Source organism: Podarcis tiliguerta, assembly GCF_965153285.1.
Source record: "Podarcis tiliguerta genome assembly, chromosome: 4".
Lineage (NCBI taxonomy): Eukaryota > Metazoa > Chordata > Lepidosauria > Squamata > Lacertidae > Podarcis > Podarcis tiliguerta.
Genome location: NC_139537.1, coordinates 12,520,110 through 12,543,401, shown reverse-complemented (window position 1 = coordinate 12,543,401; position 23,292 = coordinate 12,520,110). Strand labels below are relative to the sequence as shown.

The following is a 23,292-nucleotide window of genomic DNA, read 5'->3' as shown; positions in this document are numbered from 1 at the left end:
AAATTTGTCTGCATTTTGAGAACATAGGATGAGGCCGATGGCCCATTTAGTCCAGCATCCTGTTCTCACATGGGCCAACCAGATGCCTGTGGGAAGCCTGAAAGCAGGAGACAGGCATAAGGGCCCTCTCCCCTCCTGCAGTTTCTAGCAACTGGTTTTCATAAGCATACAGCCTCCGACTGAGGAAGCAGAGCACAGGCATCATGGAAAGCCTTTACCTCCATGAATTTTTCTAAACCTCTTTTAAAACCATCCATGTTTTGTTTTTTTAAAAAACAATGTTTTATTTTTTACCAACCACCAAAACACAAACAGTGACCCCCCCCCAGGCAAGTCCTAGGCTCTGTGGTTTAACCCACAGCGCCACCTGCATCTGAGCCCTAATGAAAACAATATGAACATTTAAAAACAATGGCCCCCCCCATTCAAAACAGTTCAAATATTTGCATTCTTTGGGTGTTAATGGCATGTTCTGATTCCACAGCGCAACCCAGCCTCGGAGTGAACAAGCTATCATGTTTACACTGTCACCTGCTGTTATGTACTGAGTTGAATAGGATCCAAACTGCAGCAGTCTGATTGGTCCTAGAACAATAGGATCCAAAAGGCAGCAGTCTGATTGGTCCTAGAACAATAGGATCCAAAAGGCAGCAGTCTGATTGGTCCTAGAACAATAGGATCCAAAAGGCAGCAGTCTGATTGGTCCTAGAACAATAGGATCCAAAACAGCAGTCTGATTGGTCCTAGAACAATAGGATTCAGAATGCAGCAGTCTGATTGGTCCTAGAACAATAGGATCCAAAAGGCAGCAGTCTGATTGGTCCTAGAACAATAGGATCCAAAAGGCAGCAGTCTGATTGGTCCTAGAACAATGCAGCAGTATGATTGGTTGGCAGGAACTACCCAATCATGCTCCAGATAGAAGTGAATCCACAACCTGATTGGCTTACAGTAGAATTCCGGAATTAGCCAATCATGTGCAGCCCATTGTGTAAATAATGTATATAAAGCAGATACTTTGAGGGGACTTTCATTCATTCCTCCTCACCACTATGAGCTGAATAAAGAGCATGAAATCACTTTGCGACTCTGAGTATATTTCACCTGCTTTCAGTATTTTAATTTAAAGCTTTCGCAGAGCTCCTGTGAGAATCGGTTATGCTATTGAATCTAACCAGGGAGCAACCCGGGTTTCTGAGCAGATCAATATTACATGCCTTTATTACCGTGTGCACCGCTCCTTCCACCTGGAGCCTCATTAAAATCTGTGTAACCTTATGTGGCATGGAGTGTGTGCATGGGCACCAGAGTGTTTTTCTAGCTGTAGCAATTTGGAACCAACCCAACCTCCTGGGATGCAGCTTTTAGCCTCTTCTGTTGCTTTTCCTCAATATCAAGTGTGAAAACGTTTTTCAGACATTAGCAGGAAAGCTGGAGGATTGCATAGAATGAGGCAGCTGAAGTTTTTGAAAATATAATTCCCGAAGACGGAAAATATAGTGATTAACCTCTTGGCACAAGGAACATATGGGGGAGGGGGGGGTTGAGAGAGAAGTTGTGAGGTAAAATAATGAAGCAAATACTTATAAGTGCGTATAAACATATGCTCTGAAAATGTGCAAGTTTATTATTATTATTATTATTTTTAGAGCAAAGGAGAAACGGCAAAAGAATTAGGCCTAATCGAAAGGATCCATTTCATTTTTCAGGCTTTGAAAATAAAGAATGACAGGCAGCTGTCATCCAGTTGGCCGAGAGATTGCAGCTGCACTTGCAACAGCACACAAATGATCAAACACGGATGAGCATTTTTTTTAATTTTTTATTTTTTAGATGGGCTTGTTTACAAACTGGCATGTGTAAGCAGCAGATGGACAACTTTATTAATAAGTTCGAGCTAATCTGAAACTTCAGTGTTTTCTCTTCCCACCCCCCACCCCCCGCCTCCTTTGCAGTAAACATTTTCCAGCTGCTCCAGCGAACAATTTCTCTTGGGGGCGATTTTATAGTACTCTGTGTGATATTGGCTTCTGAGTGGCACAAGCAGATTCTGTCATCTACAGCAGGGGTCGTCAATGCCAGCATCTTCCCCTGGCATCTATGAAGCCCCTGAGACTCCCTTCTATCAACTCCCCTTCGCTTGTCTTTAAGGTGGTGCAAATTTTGGCCTCGCTTAGGGTGCCGTTCTACTAAAGATAATGAACATTAAAAAACGTCCCTATACAGGGCTGCCTTTAGATGTCTTCTAAAGGTTGTATAGTTACTTATCTTCTTGGCTCTGGGGGTCGCATAACTCCATACCCCTCCAACATTTCTCCGATGAAAATAGGGACATCCTAAGCCTAGTGTAAAGGGTGGCGCTGTGGGTTAAACCACAGAGCCTAGGATTTGCCAATCAGAAGGTTGGCAGTTCGAATCCCCGCGACGGGGTGAGCTCCCGTTGCTTGGTCTCTGCTCCTGTCAACTTAGCAGTTCGAAAGCAGGTCAAAATGCAAGCAGATAAATAGGTGGGAAGGTAAACGGTGTTTCCGTGCGCTGCTCTGGTTCACCAGAAGCGGCTTAGCCATGCTGGCCACATGACCCGGAAGCTGTACGCCGTCTCCCTCAGCCAATAAAACGAGATGAGCGCCGCAACCCCAGAGTCAGCCACGACTGGACCTAATGGTCAGGGGTCCTTTTACCTTTACCTTTTAAGCCTAGTGTATAAAATCCTCTTTGCCATTTTAAGGATCTGGCCATTTTGACCTTATAATAAGGACAAACAGCTCTTGGAAAATGGGTTTCTTTGGAGGTAGATTCAAGTATTGGAGAAAGAGGCAGAGCAGATTTTGACAGGGGAAAATAGCCTTTGTGTTTGCTTATGCTCAAAGGGGCTGTGGGTGGCACAGCAAAAGGGTCCCAAGGGGAAGAATTCTGTCCATATGCCCAGGTGGGGGCTAATGGGCCTCAGTTGGCATCTTGGAGGAGTCACCCGTATTTGATGGGTGTCAAATAGGGATCCTTAACCCAAGACTGACCCTGATGGAGTTATCAGCCAGCAACCAGGTTGGCTGTTCCAGGACACAAACCCAATGCCTAAGCTGAAACCGCCTTACGTATCCATAAAGTTGTTATGTCATTCATTGCTTTCTGTGCCTCTATCCTCAACCCCAGGCTTACTGCAACTGGGCTCACAAATCATAGAATCATAGAGTTGGAAGCGACCACAAGGGCCATCGAGTCCAACCCCCTGCCAAGCAGGAAACACCATCAGAGCACTCCTGACATATGGTTGTCAAGCCTCTGCTTAAAGACCTCCAAAGAAGGAGACTCCACCACACTCCTTGGCAGCAAATTCCACTGTCAGACAGCTCTTACTGTCAGGAAGTTCTTCCTAATGTTTAGGTGGAATCTTCTTTCTTGTAGTTTGGATCCATTGCTCCATGTCCGCTTCTCTGGAGCAGCAGAAAACAACCTTTCTCTCTCCTCTATGTGACATCCTTTTATATATTTGTGCATTGTGCATGATTTGTGCATTGAGCTCCTCTTCTATCTCCCACCAAAAGAGATCGGAATCTGCCATTGGTCCAGCTAATTCAGTGCTGTCTCCTTTGACTGGCAGTCTCTCTCCAAACAGGTGTCCTACTAGGAGATGCTGGGAATAGAGCTTGGGACCTTCAGCATCCGAAACAGATGCTCTACCACTGAGCTGTGCCACTCCTCCTAAAATATAATGTTTCTTGCTTTAGAAAAGAAACACCAAACTTCTCTGTCTCTTTCCAACTCTTGCCCCATTCCTCACTTTCCAGATAAAGTTCCGCCACGACTCCTCTGGGCTTGTTCCTCCCACAGATTCAATACAAATCGCATAACTTTACCAAGCGCATCATCTACTGGGATCTCTTTCCTTCCTTCCGCCCTTCAACATTTTCTATTCTGACATGTTATTTCCTTGCATCACAGATGTTTCTTCTGGTAGTCTGCGGGGGAAGGAGGGGGAAGGAGGATGCTGGGGATGGCAGATAATACAGAGAATATTCAAGACCGTGTTATTTTATGAAAAGCGTAGTTCAGCTGTGGCCGGCGTATTCCCAGATGACGGGTGTTTTTGAGAAATCTTTCCATGCCACAAAGGAATTGCATGAGTCCACTGGCATCAGATATAGCTGGGATTGGCAACTGGCTGACCTAAGTTCAGACTCTGCCCTCAGACAGGAGCGAGCCAGCAGTAAATCACACTGCCCAAGTTGGAGTTAGCTCTTTATTAGCAAGAACATTATCTGCACAGGCTTGGCTGAATATCAGGCCTGATGAGCACAGCAGCTCATCCTCTGTAGGTCTTGCCCCACAAATCAGTTGCCAAGATTGAAAGTTCCCGTTTCCCCACAGTGTCTAAGTTCCCATCTCTCCAGGGCTTGCAATCAGAGACTGCGCCTGCATGAAGCCAACCTCTCCTCTGCCCTCTTCATGCCTTTTCTGGTACTAGGAGACAAGGTAGGGGGTAGCTTGTTGCAGCAGGAGGGTAAGGCACCAGTGACTCTACACCAGCCTGACTCAGCTCTGCCTCTTGGCCTCCCTCATCTTGCTTCTGAACATTTCTCTGTCATAGATTCTCCCTTCTCAGCAAGCCCAGCTCTCCCTTCTCAGCAAGCCCTCTTCCCCTTCCCTCTTCTCCCTCTGACCACTCATCGTGTCTCATCACCAGTCCTGGGGCTTTGAGCCTTCTTCCCTTGGGGGTCCCCTAGCTGTCGCCTCCCACCCTTCGTCTGCACCCAACCAGTCCATGACACCCTCTGGGAGATAGTGTAGATGTTGAACATGCCAACAATAGATTCCCCTGTTCAAGAAAAAGTCTTGTGGCACCCTCAATTTATGATGGCGTAAGCTTTCATGAACTTGAGCCCGGTTCATAAACTGTATGCAGTCGATGGGCAAATTCATCTGACTGTGCTTTTTGCTTGCTGCTTAGTAAATTACTCCCTGTTCTATTCCATAGGACGTGTCTGTGTCCTATGGAATAGAACAGGGAGTAATTTACTAAGCAGCAAGCAAAAAGCACAGCCAGATGATGCTGCTTTCAAGGTATTTAGTGTGACAGACCTGCGTTCAAAGCGGCAAGTGTAAGAATTATAGTCAGCACAACAATTTCTATTGTTTGGGGTTTTTTTTTTAGTGACCTAGTTAACTGCCCTGTTCCATGCATCTTCATTTCCTAGGTACTCTTTGTGCTTTAGAACTTTTTTCTCCAGATTTTCTGCTATTGTTAGCAGAGGGAACCTGTAAGACACTCCCTTGTCACCCCCACCTTTTCTTTCCATTCTCTCAAAAACCCCATCTCCTCCTTTTCTGGGAAGGAAATTCAGGAAGCCAGAGAAGATTGTTGAGTGAACAATATATACCACTGGCAGAGACAGATGATATCAAATAACTGCCTTCATCTGAATCAGCCTACTGGCTCAGCTTGTATTAACTCTGCTTCTTCAGACCTTACAGAGTAGGCATGGGAGATGTGAGAGCTGGACCATAAAGAAGGCTGATCGCCGAAGAATTGATGCTTTTGAATTATGGTGCTGGAGGAGACTCTTGAGAGTCCCATGGACTGCAAGAAGATCAAACGCATCCATTCTGAAGGAAATCAGCCCTGAGTGCTCACTGGAAGGACAGATCCTGAAACTGAGGCTCAAATACTTTGTCCACCTCATGAGAAGAGAAGACTCACTGGAAAAGACCCTGATGTTGGGAAAGATGGAGGGCACAAGGAGAAGGGGACAACAGAGGACGAGATGGTTAGACAGTGTTCTCGAAGCTACAAACATGAATCTGACCAAACTGCGGGTGGCAGTGGAAGACAGGGGTGCCTGGCATGCTCTCGTCCATGGGGTCACGAAGAGTCGGACACGACTGAACGACTAAACAACAACAACAACAAGCTGTCATTGGGTTGATGGAGTCTTCAGTCTGTTGTTGAATTCTCAATTAACATCCAGCAACATCTGGAGGGCTGCAGGTTCCGGATCCCTATGATAAAGTGTAGATCCAGGGTATGCTTTGAAGGCATTTGATGTTACCGCTTTGCTAAAGCCGTCCTTATTCAGATGGGAGACCACCTGGAAATCATGATGGAAGGTGGTATATATAAATGCAAGCAAATAAATAACGTACAGAAATATTTCTGTTATATCATTGTCATCTTCAGTAAGAATGTAAACAGAGCCTCTGCTTATTCAGATGAATGGCCGATTTAGTTTTTTTACTGTTGCCAATCAAATGCCTCCAGGAAGCCCCAATGCAGGGTGTGGAAGCAATAAATCCGCTCTACTTCCCAGTGGGGAGGAGTTGCGGTGGACTGCATGGTCATCCACTCCCCTCCGGGGTGGGGGGACTTAGTCCCCCATTGCCTGGGGAATCCTGGCCCTGTCAGAGCCCAGCCAGTCAATGCGCTGGCTGGGGGGGGGGGGGGAAGTGGCCGGGATCATTTAAACTGAGGCGCAAGTCAGAGAGCTTCCTTTTTGGGTCACTTCCTCAATCACCTGCCCTCCCTCCCTATCTTGCAGGTTTTAGGCACTGGCCTTGCTATAGACCTTGGTTGGTCGCCGTTGAGGGGCCTGGTAGGAATTTTTCCACTTGGCAAATTGGCACTGGCCATGTGGTTTTTGCCCACCTCATTGCAATGGTCACAACTTTGTTAGGGTTGCGGTTAGGCATTGTTTGACCTTGTGATGGGAGAGGGGATGTGTGGCCATCACCTGCCCCTCCAAGCTTAAGGGTCTTCCGTTAAAGGAATCTGGGGGTGTTAATCTTGTCCGAAGCCCGGATCAGGGGCTAGGGCCATGACACGACTCCAACAGGAACACCAGGGGGAGCTTGAGTTGGTCTGCATTGACAGGGCTCCCCCTTCCAGTGGTTTACCCTTACCGGACTTCCTGCGCATCGGGCAGGAGTCAGATATAGTCAGGTCCATTCAATGCCTAAGCCAATACTGCTCACATTCTGTAATCAATAAAGTTGTGGCCAAAATTTGCCCAATAACATTAACCTAATATCTGTATCCTTGTGTGTGTTATTTCTCAACGAGGGGGTGGCTTCGGGGACTTGACACACAACTTTATTGTCAAATATAACACTTACAGTTGCTTCTACAGTTCTGGAGACCTACGCACACCAATCTAGTGTCTAGGCTGCTATTCCCAGGTCCATGCTCTATGGAGCAGATGCAGAAACTGGGGACCACTCCTCCTTCCCCTGACATGCTGCCTGCCTGCAGCCAGAGACTATGCCTGCTTGGAAACTTCTTCTGCTCATCCCTTTTCCATCCCCTCCTGGTTCTGGGAGAGCGTGGTGCAGGAGAGGGTGGGGAAGCATCTAGCCCTCTTCACTTGCCTCCGATGCTGCAGATGAGATTGGTATAAATCACACACCTGTCTGGGCAGAGTGTGGGAACGGAAGACAGTCTTATCTCTTCTGCTGTATGTACTATTGTACTGTACTTTTGCTTTTAGTTGTTCCTGTTTCTTCTCTCAGAGCTGGAGAGAGAGGGTGCCATGATTCCTTTGTCTATACATAAAGGGTAAAGGGACCCCTGACCATTAGGTCCAGTGATGGCTGACTCTGGGGTTGCGGCGCTCATCTCGCTTTATTGGCCAAGGTAGCCGGCGTACAGCTTCCGGGTCATGTGGCCAGCATGACTAAGCCGCTTCTGGCGAACCAGAGCAGTGCACGGAAACACCGTTTACCTTCCCGCCGGAGTGGTACCTATTTATCTACTTGCACTTTGATGTGCTTTCGAACTGCTAGGTTGGCAGGATCAGGGACCGAGCAACGGGAGCTCACCCCGTCACGGGGATTCGAACCGCCGACCTTCTGATTGGCAAGCCCTAGGCTCTGTGGTTTAACCCACAGCGCCACCCACATCCCCTTACTTTATACCAACCTTGTGCAACGGGAGCTCACCCCGTCACAGGGATTCAAACCGCCGACCTTCTGATCGGCGAGTCCTAGGCTCTGTGGTTTAACCCACAGCACCACCCACGTCCCTTGTGTGTACATAGTGTGTAAATAAATACGTAGATTAACTCTATGATATCTCACACTTCTTGCTGTGTTATGCTAGAAGATTGGTGTGCATATATTTTTTGATATATGTTTATATGTTGCTGAAGCGCGCTGGAGAAGAAGGGAAATGCCTTTTCCAGCGCTGTGCATACCGGAGGATGCTCGGAGTTCAAAGGCTGCAGAAGGGGCACCCCAGGGTGTTTTCCAACATGTCCTGCCTCTTCTTCCTCTTCCTCCAGCTCTGACACATCTCCTGCCTCTGCCTCTTGCCTCCTGGCCAGTACAGGTCCCCACAGACCACTGCCCCCCTCTCCCGAGTCAGACTCTAGCCCTACTTCCCCCGAGGGCACACTTGTTAGTCTCTGACAAGTTGTAAACCCAGCAGTGAACAATTCTCAAACAAGGAAGAGCCTTGCTGGATCCAAATACTGGCCCATCTAGTGCCCCATTCTGGTTCTCAACCTTTTTCGAATGCTGGACTAAATGGATTTTTCATCTGATCAAGCAGCACTTCTCTTACGACGTTCTTCTTCTGAATTATTTGAGCAGCGTGTAATTGGAGACCGGCTTCCATGCCGCTTCGCTCATCTGCTAAAATGACAATTCCAGGGTGACGTCAAATGGGATCTTGGGACACACCTCTCAGGTTATGTTCTGCCGGCTCTCGGAGGTGTTCTATACCTTGCCTTCCAGCATTTAATCGGCACTCCTGGCCGTTCTGCTCATTTCCCTGCATCTCTAGCTGCTAACAATTCAGTCTCATCTCCAGCTCTTGCATAAATGAAAGATTAATCAAGCTTGTGCAAATTAAATCATGATTAATCCAAGCAAGTGCTATGTAGCTCTTGTGCTTTGACTCATGGCCCAGGTTCTCAAAAACTGCCAGTTCAGTTTCCAGACGGCTTGCTTTAATTTTCCTCCTCTGCGAGGTGATGATTGTGTCAAGTACGCTGCATTGCCAAACATTCCTTATATATCTACTTCCCTCATGCAACAAAAGCACTTTTGTGTGTGTGTGTCTTTGAATCAAATAACTCTCTGCTTCTGGGGTGGGGATGTGTGCCAAAACTAGCTATTACACTGAGTGGAAATATCTCCCGAAAAATGCTTAGCTTGTGCAAATTTTCACCTATTTCCCCGACCCCACTGAGTTTCATTTCACCCTTGGCCGCTGCGTCTTCTTCCTTTCCTTATTAATCACACATGTGATCTCAACCAGTCAGGGATCTCACAATGAATGGGGTGCTGTCATGACATTACATAGCCAATCAGGCGGTTTGCATGATGATGTCACCAAGGCCAAGCGAAGTTAATTGAGAGCAGTGTTTTCCTCAGGAATCCCCTGACTGACAGAGAGGTCAAGTGAGAGCAGTTTAAATGAAGAAGATAATTGTGGGTTTTTTTTTTCTTCTTCCAAGGACTGCAAGAAGAAGAAAAAAGGAAGGGGGGAATACATTTTTCATACTGTCGAGCATGTTAAAAAAAAAAACAACAGCAGGAAGAAAGTTTGGACCAACCTTTTGTTTCTCTATGGTGGCGGGTGAGCCTGGCTGAAATTCCTGCTACAAAAAGTGATGTACCAAGTATTTATTTGGCCCAAATGGAGCAGAAGTCTTGCCAATGCTTTGTTATTTGCAACTGAAACACCTTGCCATCATCACAGCTCATTTGGTCCTAGAGAGGTTAGGGATGCATGTCTATGTCACATTCAGTAGCATCTTAGTAAAGGTAAAGGTCCAGTCACGGACGACTCTGGGGTTGTGGTGCTCATCTCGCTTTACTGGCCGAGGGAGCCGGCGTACAGCTTTTCTGGGTCATGTGGCCAGCATGACAAAGCCGCTTCTGGCGAACCAGAGCAGTGCACAGAAATGCCGTTTTCCTTCCTGCCAGAGTGGTACCTATTTATCTACTTGCACTTTAATGTGCTTTTGAACTGCTAGGTTGGCAGGAGCAGGGACCAAGCAACGGGAGCTCACCCCATCGCGGGGATTCGAACTGCCGACCTTCTGATCGGCAAGCCCTAGGCTCTGTGGTTTAACCCACAGTGCCACCCGTTTCCCTCAGTAGCATCTTAAAAGGTAAAGGTACCCCTGCCCGTACGGGCCAGTCTTGACAGACTCTAGGGTTGTGCGCCCATCTCACTTAAAGAGGCCAAGGGCCAGCGCTGTCCGAAGACACTTCCGGGTCACGTGGCCAGCGTGACATCGCTGCTCTGGCAAGCCAGAGCCGCACACGGAAACGCCGTTTACCTTCCCGCTAGTAAGCGGTCCCTATTTATCTACTTGCACCCAGGGGTGCTTTCGAACTGCTAGGTTGGCAGGCGCTGGGACCGAACAGCGGGAGCGCACCCCGCCGCGGGGATTCGAACCACCGACCTTTCGATCGGCAAGCCCTAGGCACTGAGGCTTTAACCCACAGCGCCACCCGCGTCCCCTGTCAGTAGCATCTTAGAGACCAGCTAAGTTTGTTATTGGCATGAGCTTTCGTGTGCATGCACACTTCTTCAGATGCCATGCACACGAAAGCTCATACCAATAACAAACTTAGCTGGTCTTTAAGGTGCTGCTGGAAGGAATTTTTTTAGTTTGTTTCAACTACGGCAGACCAACATGGCTACCACCTATAAGTAGAACTATGTCCCATCTAGTTTTTCTCAGATCTTCTGAACTTAAATTCTGTTCACTACATTTCTGCATTAGTTTGTGATTATTATTTTTTAAGTCCTAATGCAAATTTGTCTGCTTTTTGAGAACATAGGATCAGGCCGATGGCCCATTTAGTCCAGCATCCTGTTCTCACATGGGCCAACCAGATCCCTGTGGGAAGCCTGAAAGCAGGAGACAGGTATAAGGGCCCTCTCCCCTCCTGCAGTTTCTAGCAACTGGTTTTCATAAGCATACAGCCTCCGACTGAGGAAGCAGGGCACAGGCATCATGGATAGCCTTTGCGTCCATGAATTTGTCTAAACCTCTTTTAAAACCATCCATGTTGATGGTCATCACAGCCTCCTGTGGGAGCAAGTTCCACAATTTAACAGCTTTTTTGGGGATGCTCGTGAGATCTAGCATTATGAGAGCACTTTCCACTTTCTCCATGCTGCACATAATTCTTTCAACTTATGTCACCTGTTACTTGTCTTCTCTCTAAACTAAAAAGTCCCAAAAGCTGCAAGCTTTCCTCAAAGGGGAGCCACTCCACCCCCTTAATAATTTTGCCATTTTTTTGAACCTTTTCTAACTCTGCAATGACCTTTCTGTGGTGAGGCGTCCAGACAACCAAAGGTGGTTCCCCCATAGATTTGCATTGTGATATACAGTGGTACCTCTGGTTACATACGCTTCAGGTTACAAATGCTTCAGGTTACAGACTCTGCTAACCCAGAAATTGTACCTCGGGTTAAGAACTTTGCTTCAGAAGGAGAACAGAAATTGTGCTCCGGCGGCGTGGCAGCAGCAGGAGGCCCCATTAGCTAAAGTGGTGCTTCAGGTTAAGAACAGTTTCAGGTTAAGAACGGACCTCTGGAATGAATTAAGTACTTAACTTGAGGTACCACTGTAGGCAGTTTTATTTTCAGTTTGTTTCCTTTGCCTCTCTCACAGTTGCTGCACACTAGATCGACACCCTCACTGAGCTGTCCACTAGTGTGTGTATTTCTCCCAATACACATCTTTTGCAAGAAATTCTCAACAGCACAGTGCATTTCTGCATGTTATATTCACTGATATGATGTGCATTCCTCCTAATATACACATTTTCTTTGGTTGGAGAATTGGACTTGGGTCCTTCTGGAGAAGAACACATTGAAAACCTGGGATAGCTCAGTTGGTAGTGGACGCTTGGGTTGTGAATGTGATCCGTGCGGGATGCACGTCCGCAACCCGCAGTGTCCGCAACCTGCAGCGGTGCATCTGTGCACACGTGGGTTGCAATTCGGTGCTTCTGCGCATGCGCAAAGTGTGATTTAGCGCTTCTGTGCATGCATGACAGCTGAAACCCAGAAGTAAACCGTTCCGGTACTTCCGGGTTTTGGCGGTCCGTAACCTGAAAAATTGCAACCTGAAGCGTCTGTAACCCGAGGTATGACTGTACATGAAGCTCTTTATCTCAGGGTTGTGGGTTTGAGCCCCATGTTGGGTGAAAGATTCCTGCATTTCAGGGGGCTGGACTAGATGACATTTGTGGTCCCTTCCAACTCTACAATTCTGTGGTTCAATGGGTAGCTGTGTTTCAGCTAGCATATTGTCTGGGGAAGTGCAAATTAGATAGGTTTGCATTAAAAAGCAAGCTGAACCAACAGCTGTTCATGCCAAGTACAGGCAGCAGTTGGGAAAACCTTGAGAGCAAGGTAGGGCACTGGGCAGAACTTTCAGTGGCTGCGGTTGTTGTCAGCAAGTCCTGCATAGATCTTCGCTCCTTTCCCCCATGGCAAGTAGGGGCACAGTCAGTGATGGAAAACGAGCAGACCTAGGCGATTGTCTTCTTTTCAAGTTGCATGCATATACTGCCTTGTGCATCATTTGCAGGCTCTTCAGAGCGTGGGCCCTTCCTCTGAGAGCAAGCACAGCCTGGCCTTGTAGCAGGATCACGCCATGTGGAACACCCCCAGGAGTCATGTAAAAGGGATCTGGCCCCCAGCCTGAAGTCGCCAGCTGTCTGCTGCCTTGCAACGCGGGATAAACTGGAATGAAAAATAACATTTGTAAATCCACATTGGTAAACGGCTGACCTGGCAGCTGCGAAGGCATTTGACGTTTCCCTTTAGCAATATCGAAATACCTTCAGTAGCCTTCCAACTGCCCCCTTCTCTCCTTTCGTCTTCTTCTGCCCCAAAGCAAGATGATGTCAACTAACAAGGAAGGCTGCAGACTATGATCTGGATTCTAAATATCAGCAGTGGGCACTTGCCTCCAGAGACCTCGAAAAGGTGAGCGGAGGTTCATCTGTCAGGGTGAAAGGGGTGCTGCCCCAACTGTTGGGATGCGTCTGGGGAGACGGGGGCAATTGGCAGGCCCCCAGCTGGCTCCAGCCCACCGGCCAGCAGCCGGGCGAACTCTGGTTCTCAGAACAGCATCAAAACTGCGACTCAAGCCTCAGAGACCTTTAGCGACTGAGCACGCAAGATAGCAGAGATAAGAACTCTTTGCAACAGAAGTAGCGGACAGAGGCATAAGGTAAAGGGACCCCTGACCATTAGGTCCAGTCGTGACCGACTATGGGGTTGCAGCGTTCATTTCGCTTTATTGGCAGAGGGAGCCAGTGACTAAGCCACTTCTGGCGAACCAGAGCAGTGCACGGAAACGCTGTTTACTTTCCCACCAGAGTGGTACCTATTTATCTACTTGCACTTTGATGTGCTTTCGAACTGCTAGGTTGGCAGGAGCAGGGACCGAGTAACGGGAGCTCACCCCGTTGCGGGGATTTGAACAGTCGACCTTCTGATCGGCAAGTCCTGGGCTCTGTGGTTTAACCCACAGCGCCACCCGCATCCCGGACAGAGGCATATGTTAGCATATTTACAAGCATTTATTCAGCATCAGGAAAAAGGAAAAACATGTCTGCTTCCCTTTGTGTCCGAGCAAACAGCATAGGCAAAAGCTATACACAACGGAAGTTCCCAGCAGACTGTGCTGGAAGTAAACAGACATGTGACATACAACAACTCCACACGCCTGTTCTGAAGATGGAATGGAACTATATCCTAACATCAACAACGTCAGCCCACCTTCAGCCTCCTGCCAACTTTCTTGCTTACAACCAGTTAGGAAGTGGTTCTGCCCAGTGGCATAGCGTGGGGGGTGCAGGGGGGGCCTGCCGCACCGGGCGCAACATCTGGGGGGGGGGCGCTCGCACTTGTAGCTTTCTGCCCCTACCTGGCTCACTCACTCTCTCTCACTGCAGTGCTGGCTGTGCGAATTCGATCCGAGCCGCCGGGTCGCCGCCCACTGTGGAGGGGACGGTGCCAGTCGTGCAGTGCGGTGCGGTGCGGTGAGAGAGCGAGGGACTATCTGGGGGAGGGACAGTGCAGCGGGGGGGGGGCGCAAATTACTTGCTTTGCCCCGGGTTAGGGGGCACAAATTACTTGCCTTGCCCCAGGTGCTGACAACCCACGCTACGCCACTGGTTCTGCCTGTCAGTTTCCTCCTTACTCTCAGTGCTGCCCATGTAGAACTCAGCAAGGAGAAGGCTAGGAACCAGACCAGAATCAAATGAGCTTGGTTTCTCCCGCTCCTTCACATTCCAAGAGAGGAGATTACGACTCAACATCAATAAGAACTTTCTGAAGCTGTTTGACAGTGGAACAGTCTCCTTCAGGAAGTGGTGGACTCTCCTGCTTGGAGGTAGCTAAGCAATGGTTGGATGGCCATATGTCCTGGATGCTTTAGCTGAGATTCCTCCATTGCAGGGGGTTGTATCTTGGGTTCCTTCCGATTCTATGACTCCATAAGTTGGCTCTGTCTACCATTGGCTCTGGCTCCACCTACTGTTTGGCTTCCTCCCTTCCACCCAATCCGATAGCCTCATCTGGGAGGTAGAGTCAAAGCCTGCTTTCTCTTGCCAATGCACTATAAGGCTCCCATTGGGGAAGCCCCTGCCAAGTCATGTTTTCCCTGCAGGTTGGAGGCTCCCCATCCCTGGTATAAATAAACCTTATAGCAGAGGAATGCCGTCGGAAGCTGCCTTAGACCATTGGTCCATGTAGCTCAGGGTTGTCTACACTGACTGGCAACAGCTCAGTGATGCTGGGTTTCAAACCTGGGACCTTCTGCATGCAAAGTAGGTGCTCTACCACTGAGCTACAGGTCCTTCTGCTGCCAGAAGATTCCAGCGAGTTGTGACCTTCATTCCAAGGAAGCCCAACCCAAGATACCTGCTAGGGCCCCTGAAACTTCTCACCACTCAGACACTGGGTCCGTGTATAACATCAGGTGCTTCCAGGGTGCAGCTTTGTTTGGGTGGGGTTCCATCACATTACCTGGCTGCCCAATTAAAGCTGATTTGGTGCTCTTGCATAACAAACCCATTACCTCCCTCCATTGTGTTTTGCGTTAAGGAAACTGAAGGGGAAAATGCATTCGGGAGTGTGGGATAACAGTGGCTTGACGCAGTGCACCTCCCCGCAAACAGATCGGAATGGATGCTCAACAAAAAAAAGCTGACCCAGTCCAAACACCCTGTAAATTTGTGCAAGCAAATACGCAGGGTCATCTGGCAGTAAGGATGGAGGGATCTGTCCATTTCTGTCCTCTCTGTTTCAATAAAGAATCATGCAGCAACCTAGCACAGCACATTACAATTCCTGCAACACGCGGGGGGGGGGGGGGGAGACCACCAGCAATTTTCAAGTGCTCTGTGGGGAAGAACAAGTTTGGGAACCACAGTTCTGCTATATCATTTACTTCTATCTATCTATCTATCTATCTATCTATCATCTATCTATCTATCTATCTATCTATCTATCTATCTATCTATCTATCATCTATCTATCTATCTAGCTATCATCTTCTATCTATCTATCTATCTATCTATCTATCTATCTATCTATCTATCTATCTCTCTATCATCTATCTATATCTATCTATCTATCTATCTATCTATCTATCTATCTATCTATCTATCTATCTCTATCTATCTATCTATCTATCTATCATCTATCTATCTATCATCTATCTATCTATCTATCATCTATCTATCTATCTATCATCTATCTATCTATCATCTATCTATCTATCTATCTATCATCTATCTATCTAATCTATCTATCTATCTATCATCTATCTATCTATCTATCTATCTATCTATCTATCTATCTATCATCTATCTATCATCTATCTATCTATCATCTATCTATCTATCTATCTATCTATCTATATATCATCTATCATCTATCTATCTAATCTATCTATCTATCTATCATCTATCTATCTATCTATCTATCTATCTATCTATCTATCTATCATCTATCTATCTTATCTATCTATCTATCTATCTAATCTATCTATCTATCTATCTATCTATCATCTATCTATCTATCTATCTATCTATCTATCTATCATCTATCTATCTTATCTATCTATCTATCTATCTATCTATCTATCTATCTATATCTATCATCTATCTATCTATCATCTATCTCTATTTTCCCCTTCAGTTTCCTTAACACAAAACGCAATGGAGGGAGGTAATGGGTTTGTTATCTATCTATATCTATCATCTCTCTCTCTCTCTCTCTCTCTCTCTCTCTCTCTCTCTCTCTCTCTCTCTCCCCCCCCCCTATATCTATCTATCTATCTATCTATCTATCTATCTATCATCTATCTATCATCTATCTATCTATCTCTATCTCTATCTCTATCTCTATCTCTATCTCTATCTCTATCTCTATCTCTATCTCTATCTCTATCTCTATCTCTATCTCTATCTCTATCTATCTCTACCTCTATCTATCTCTATCTATCTCTATCTCTATCATCTATCTATCTATCATCTATCTATCATCTATCTATCATCTATCATCTCTCTCTCTCTCTCTACCTATCTCTATCTATTTATCTATCTATCTATCATCTATCTATCTATCTATCATCTATCTATCTATCATCTATCTACCTCTCTCTCTCTCTCCATGCTGGTCCAAGGGAAGAGAGTATGTACAAATACAGAAACAAACCTGAACATGCACGGTTGCTTTCTGTCCAAGATTGCTACTAAAGATCTGAGCGAGCCTTCAAAGTGGAACTGGACATCAGCTGTCATGAAGACACATTCTGCAGGGTGGAAGGTTACTGAGCATGTTGGTGCAAACACACAAGGCAGCCCCTGGGGGAGTGGGGGTTGCACTGGAAAAGGACTCGCTGGCAACAAAGTGATTTGTATTTAGCAGCCCGGTTAATTTAGAGCTGAGCCCTAGGAACATTTCCATGGAAACGCGGGAAGTTTTGGTTCACTGTAAGTGCCTTAATTTACTTTCTGATTGCGTCCGGTATGGGGAAGAGAACCATGAAACCAAGCAATGCTAACTCATGGGGAACAAGGATATTATTAATCTGATTTGAATCCACAGAGAGCCAGGTGCTGTTCAATTTGCTCAGACAGTTTGCCTCTTCTGTGGCTGCTAAGGGAACTTTGCTAACAAGATCCCGCTTTCAAGAGCGCCACTATGGAAGCTGAATGTCTTAAACCAAATCCTTAATTAGAAAAGAAGGTCACGAGTGGAAGTGGCTCCACTGTTTTTAATGCATGTCTTGTCTGTGTCGCATTGCGTGGAATGTGATTAGTAAATGCACCATTTGTTGTTCTTTTGTACTAGAGCAAAACATCACATGGATTAACAAAAAAAGTTGTCTCAAAGGTAAAGTGGGCATGACATTAAATCAGGGATTTGAGGGCCGCATTCACTTCTGAGAAACCTTATGGGGGCCACATGCTAGTGCTGGGCAGGGCCTGAAGCAACTGTGGGTGGAGCAATGGGTATAAATTTTATTTTTGCACACACCTGTCTCCCTATGTTCCATCCAGGTAAGCAAGAAATGTCACCAGAATTCTAGGAAACTTTACCGCCAGGCAAAAATACTCAAGGAGGGTGTGACTGAGGAGGGTGTGAGTCTTGGGGGTGGGGGAAGCAGGATCAGGGCTGCAGTGAGTGGCAAAGGAAGTGTAAATCTTCCTCCCACCATGAGCCCAGTGAAATTTTCACCTCTCTGTGGTGGGAGGAAAGCCACAAAGCTTAACTGGCTGATTTAGGGCAGCTGGTTGCTATTTCTCAGCCTAACTTACAAGCTAGGGGTGATGTGGGGATAAAAGACACCATGAATTTTCATGATTCCGTTTTAAAACCATTGAAGCCAATGACGACCTCTACATCTTGTGGCAGGGAGTTCCATAGGATGGAAGCAAGTATGTGAATGGCGTTCCAGCTCCCAAAATGAGAACCAATTTTGGGTGTTATGGCAGTTGTGCAAATGACCTCTCACCTGGGCAGAAAGCATCGCCTCCAGGGCACTGTAGTTTGAGGGTGCTGGGAATTGCAGCTCTATCCTCTGGTAGCTTCTAGGTTAGATTACTGCAAAGCATTATATGTGGGGCTGCCTCTGGAGACGGTATGGAAACTTCAGCTGGTGCAGAATTTAGGTTGCATGCCAGAGCAAGATGGTTTAAGCATATAACACCAATCCTGGCCCAGTGGCGTAGCGTGGGGGGTGCAGGGGGGGCCGGCCGCACCGGGCGCAACATCTGGGGGGGGGGGCACGCTCGCACTCGCAGCTCTCTGCCCCTACCTGGCTCATTCACTCTCTCTCAGTGCAGTGCTGGCTGTGCGAATCCGATCCGAGCCGCCGGGTTGCCGCCCACTGTGGAGGGGAGGGTGCCAGGCGTGCGGTGCGGTGCGGAGAGAGAGCGAGGGACTATCTGGGGGAGGGACAGTGCAGCGGCGGGGGGGGCGCAAATTACTTGCCTTGCCCCGGGTTAGGGGGCGCAAATTACTTGCCTTGCCCCGGGTGCTGACAACCCACGCTACGCCACTGTCCTGGCCCAACTGTAATGACTGCCAATTAGTTTCCCGACCCAGTTCAAAGTGTTGGTTTTGATCTATAAAGCTGTAAATGACTCGGGACCGCAATACCTCAAGGACCACCTTCTCCCCATATGAACAGACGCGCACCCTGAAATCATCATCTGAGGCCGCCTCCATGAGAGGTCTGTAGGGCGGCAACACAAAACAGGCCTTTTTGTGGTGGCTCCCCATTTGTGGAATGCTCTCCCCAGGGATGCTTACCTCGTGCCTTCACTACATATCTTTAGGTACCAGGCAAAAACACCCCTCGGACTCAGCTATACAGCTGGAAATAAAACGTTTCACGCATGTTTTAAGTGCAATATACAACGTGATGCTAGATGGCGACTGTGAGCCTAATGGAAAATTCAATGTATTTTTTAAAAACACTTTTTAAAAAAGCATTTTCAGAACGGTTTTTATATGTGTGTAGATTCCACCCTTGTCTCCCAGGCCTTTGGCTAATTAAACTATGGCCTTTGAAACTGTGTGTGTGTGTACCAAGGGGTATTGTTTTTGTTTGTTACTATGTCATGTGGGACGCGGATGGCTCTGTGGTCTAAACCACTGAGCCTCTTGGGCTTGCCGATCCAGAAGGTTGGCAGTTCAAATCCCTGCGACGGGGTGAGCTCCCATTGCTCTGTCCCAGCTCCTGCCAACCTAGCAGTTTGAAAGCACACCAGCGCAAGTAGATAAATAGGTACTGCTGCGGCGGGAAGGTAAACAGTGTTTCTGTGTGCTCTTGTTTCTGTCACTGTGTTCTGCTGTGCCGGAAGCGGTTTAGTCCTGCTGTCCACACGATCCAGAGAGCTGTCTGTGGACAAACGCCGGCTCCCTCGGCCTGAAAGTGAGATGAGCTCTGCAACCCCATAGTTGCCTTTGACTGGACTTAACCTTCCAGCGGTCCTTTACCTTTACCTGGGGGGAAGGAAGGGTTGGTGGTGGGGGCGGTGTCATCACTAAGGGGGTGACATTCAGCATGCCGCCCGCCCGCAACTCCCAAGCCTACCCCGAGCCGTCGGGGGAATAGGCGGAGCTGCGCTGCTTTGCCAGCGGCCTTTCCCCATTCCCCCTTCATTTTGATAGCTCAGGGGAGGCTTGGGAGTTGCAGGAGGACGGTGTGCCGTTGCCCCCCACTCCTGGGCTGCTTCCTGGGGGTGGGGGAAGCCTCCCATGAGCTGTCAAAAGGAAGAGGGAAGGGAGGAAGGCTGTGGCAAAGCAGCGCGACTGCTCCACTCCGCCTAGAAAGCAGCCCATCATGGGGGGCTCACTCTGTTAGGATATTTCCGTTCCACCTTAAAAGGGAGCAGGATGTTTGTGTCACAGCCTGCGCATTTCCTGTTTCACAAGATGTTTCTGTTGTGTCTTTGCTTTCGTTTCTCTCTCTCTATGCCGGAACACTGAAGCAGGCAGTCATGTTATTCTTTGTTCTGACCAACGCGGAATAAACTTGTAAATAATACCCTCCTGAGTGCATCTTTCGCTGTGCATTATCTGCTGATAGAGCGTGCATCGGTTCTGGAATGTGGCAAGCTATTTCTGGAGCTTGTGTCACTAATCGCTGATACTGCGTGTCTACGGGAGATCAATGGACGTCCGGAGACGACGTGGAGTCATGATGGACTTTGTCTCCCTGGCAGTATCCCAACACACTCCACCCCCCCATAAGTGTCTCGCCCCCTGGGACGCTTGCTCCACCCCCGTAGCCCCGCCCCCGGGTGCCAGAACAGCTAGCTCCACCTCTGACCTTTACTATGTCATGTATTTTAGTGTTTTTATATACCAGATGAAGGGCAGTATAGAAATTTAATATGTAATAACAATAACAACAATTTGAGGGTGTAAACTACAGTTCCCAATACAGTGGTACCTCGGGTTACATACTTAATTCGTTCCGGAGGTCCGTTCTTAACCTGAAACTGTTCTTCACCTGAAGCACCACTTTAGCTAATGGGGCCTCCCACTGCCGTCACGCTGCCGCCGTGCAATTTCTGTTCTCATCCTGAAGCAAAGTTCTTAACTTAATTTCTGGGTTAGCGGAGTCTGTAACCTGAAGCATATGTAACCCGAGGTACCACTGTAGTCATGTGCTTTAAATGAACGGTGTTCATGCAGCTTTGTAGAAGAGGAAATCATTAACATTTGGAAGCTCCCAAGCGTAACACCACACGCGTTCTCAGAATGTGGCGAACAGAAGGTGCTTTATACATGCAGCTTAAATCGGCCTCTCCCTTGAGGAGGATGGCAACTGCTGTTTTACTGACAGCAGCTGGACACATTTGTTCACAATGTCATCACCAGGCAGGACCTGCAGCTGCGTGGAGGACCAAATCCAGTGTCGCATCAAACCAACAGGCCTAAATATTCTCCTGAGCAGCAGCAGCTGCCCAGTTTTGAAGTTAGCCTTGGCTTAACTTTTTGCCACAACCACCAAACGCAAGCCATTTTCGACACCTCTGTAATAAGCCTATAATCTCGCCCATTAAAGACTGCTAACTATTTCCTGGCTACTGTGCCAGGCACAGGGAGCTTTTTCCTGTTCTACAGGTACAACGGTGCGAAAAAGCTAAACCTGTTTGGTTCCAGCTTGGCGCACAACTCCTAAGGCAGCCATGGATTTTTATTTTTTTAAAGCAAAATCACTTAAATAATTCAGACAGAGCCCCAAGAGAAAGGTGCTGGTTACATTTTACTTAGCAAAACTGCACAAAAACAGTGCACGATCTTGAGGAGATGGGAACAGAGAGCTTGTCAGGCCTTGTACATAGTGGTGAGACAGTCAATTAAACATACAGAGGAACACTCCCTCAGAACCACACAGCCAACCAGAGCACTGTGCTGCCCAGCTACTGGCCCCTGCAAGGTTGCCCGAGAAAGATTGTGGGCCCAGTGCTGAAAATAGTTCTCTACCCTGCTCTTATTGATCTCTCATCCTCACCCACTAGGCTGCCTCTTGGGTAGGGATGTGGGAGAAATTCGGTTCAATTCACCTTTAAAGGCAGACCTACCAACTTTGCAGTTTCCATAACAAGGTGTGCACCAAAACTTGGCAATCCTTCAAAATGCACTTTTTATTGAATCAGCATGCAAGACTGCATTATATCGGGCAAACTGCCCACAAAAAAGTGTGAATAATTTGCAATACGCTGACAAATTTCTTTAAGGACTTTTAAAAATCTACCAACTGCTGCGGCAAACTGAAATGAAAAATGGGCAAGATCTGTACTCTTGCGGTACCCTCTGGCTCCAACTTTTTTTTAAATATATTTTTTATTAAACTTTTACTTTAAACAATAAACAATAATTTCCAATATACGCCTCCCAATCTCATTCCCTACCGCTCTGCCGAGCTTATGACTTCCCTCCATCCCGCCAGCAAGCTTTCCCTTTTCAAATCTATATCTCACAGTTTAATCTTATTTTATAAAGTCCACGTCGTAGGATTTATTTCAATTCAGTCCAATAACTTCTACAGTTATTATTTATATAGTCAATGAATTTACTCCAGTCTCTTTGGAATTTTAGTTCGTTCTGGTTTCGAACTCTGCAGGTCAGTTTTGCCAGTTCCACATAGTCCATCATCTTCGTCTGCCACTCCTCCATCGTCGGTAATTCCTGAAACTTCCACTTTGGGGCTAATAAAGTTCTCTCAGCAGTTGTGGTGTACATAAATAGTCTTTAATCTGCCTTTGCTATTTCCTCTCCCATCAAGCCCAGCAAAAAGGCTTCTGGCTTTTTGGGAAAGGTATATTGGAGCATGTTGTCTTTGTCCATGGAGTTTTCTTGGCAGGGATACTGGAGTGGCTTGCCGGTTCCTCCTCCAGGTGGATCATGTTTGGTCAAAACTCTCCACTATGACCTGTTCATCTTGGGTGCCCTGCTCGGCATAGTTCATAGCTTCTCTGAGTTCTTCAAGCCCCTTCGCCACGGCAAGGCAGTGATCCATGAAGGGCACAAGGAGAAGGGGACAACAGAGGACGAGATGGTTGGATAGTGTTCTCGAAGCTACCAGCATGAGTCTGACCAAACTGCGGGAGGCAGTGGAAGACAGAAGTGCCTGGCGTGCTCTGGTCCATGAGGTCACGAAGAGTCGGACACGACTAAACGACTAAACAACAACAACAATATTTGAGCATCTTTTTCAATTCACTGTACATCAGTTCCCAAAATGATCTTACCTTGTCACATGTCCACCACGTATGATATAAATCTCCATCCTTCTCTTTACATTTCCAACATCCTATACATTTTAGCCAACTTTACCGCTGTTAAGTACCCTCTGTACATCATTTTCATTACATTTTCCTTTAAGGTGACACATGCTGCAAACTTTAAACTTCAATTCCATAGTCTTAACCATACATCATATTCAATATTAAGTCTGGCTCCAACTTTTGACCCATCTTTGACAGTGCCCACTGACCAAATTATTATTTTTTTAAGCATAAGTTTGCAACCATATGCGCAGGGGCTCCGGGTTGTATCCTGGCAACCCTGTGAAAATCCTTATGACGGATTGCTAAGAAGGCAATTATTTTAAGGGCTATTATGGTTCTGCAGCTGGTCCCGCGGAGCTCAACGTCTTGATGCAGTGTTTTGGAAACCAGCCCTTGCGCCGACTGCCAGCGGAAGCGGAGGTTTACTAGCGACTATAATGAATCCGCTGCTTAATTGATAAGCCTTTATTGGTGCTTTTACCTGGCTTAATTGAG

At 47.2% G+C, this 23,292-nt stretch overlaps 1 protein-coding gene and 1 long non-coding RNA gene across 12 annotated transcripts in view; one reads left to right on the top strand and one right to left on the bottom strand.

Annotated features, from left to right (window-relative positions):
- Positions 1–23,292, top strand: part of DLG2 (discs large MAGUK scaffold protein 2) — a 901,255-nt gene that overhangs the window by 68,879 nt on the left and 809,084 nt on the right. The gene's annotated exons all lie outside the window — the stretch shown is intronic.
- On the bottom strand, positions 5,911–13,807 carry LOC310675869. The gene is made up of 3 exons (XR_014510264.1): positions 13,754–13,807; positions 12,496–12,709; positions 5,911–6,086 (listed from the first exon to the last, which is right to left on the bottom strand). It is a non-coding gene; the product is annotated as an uncharacterized lncRNA (long non-coding RNA).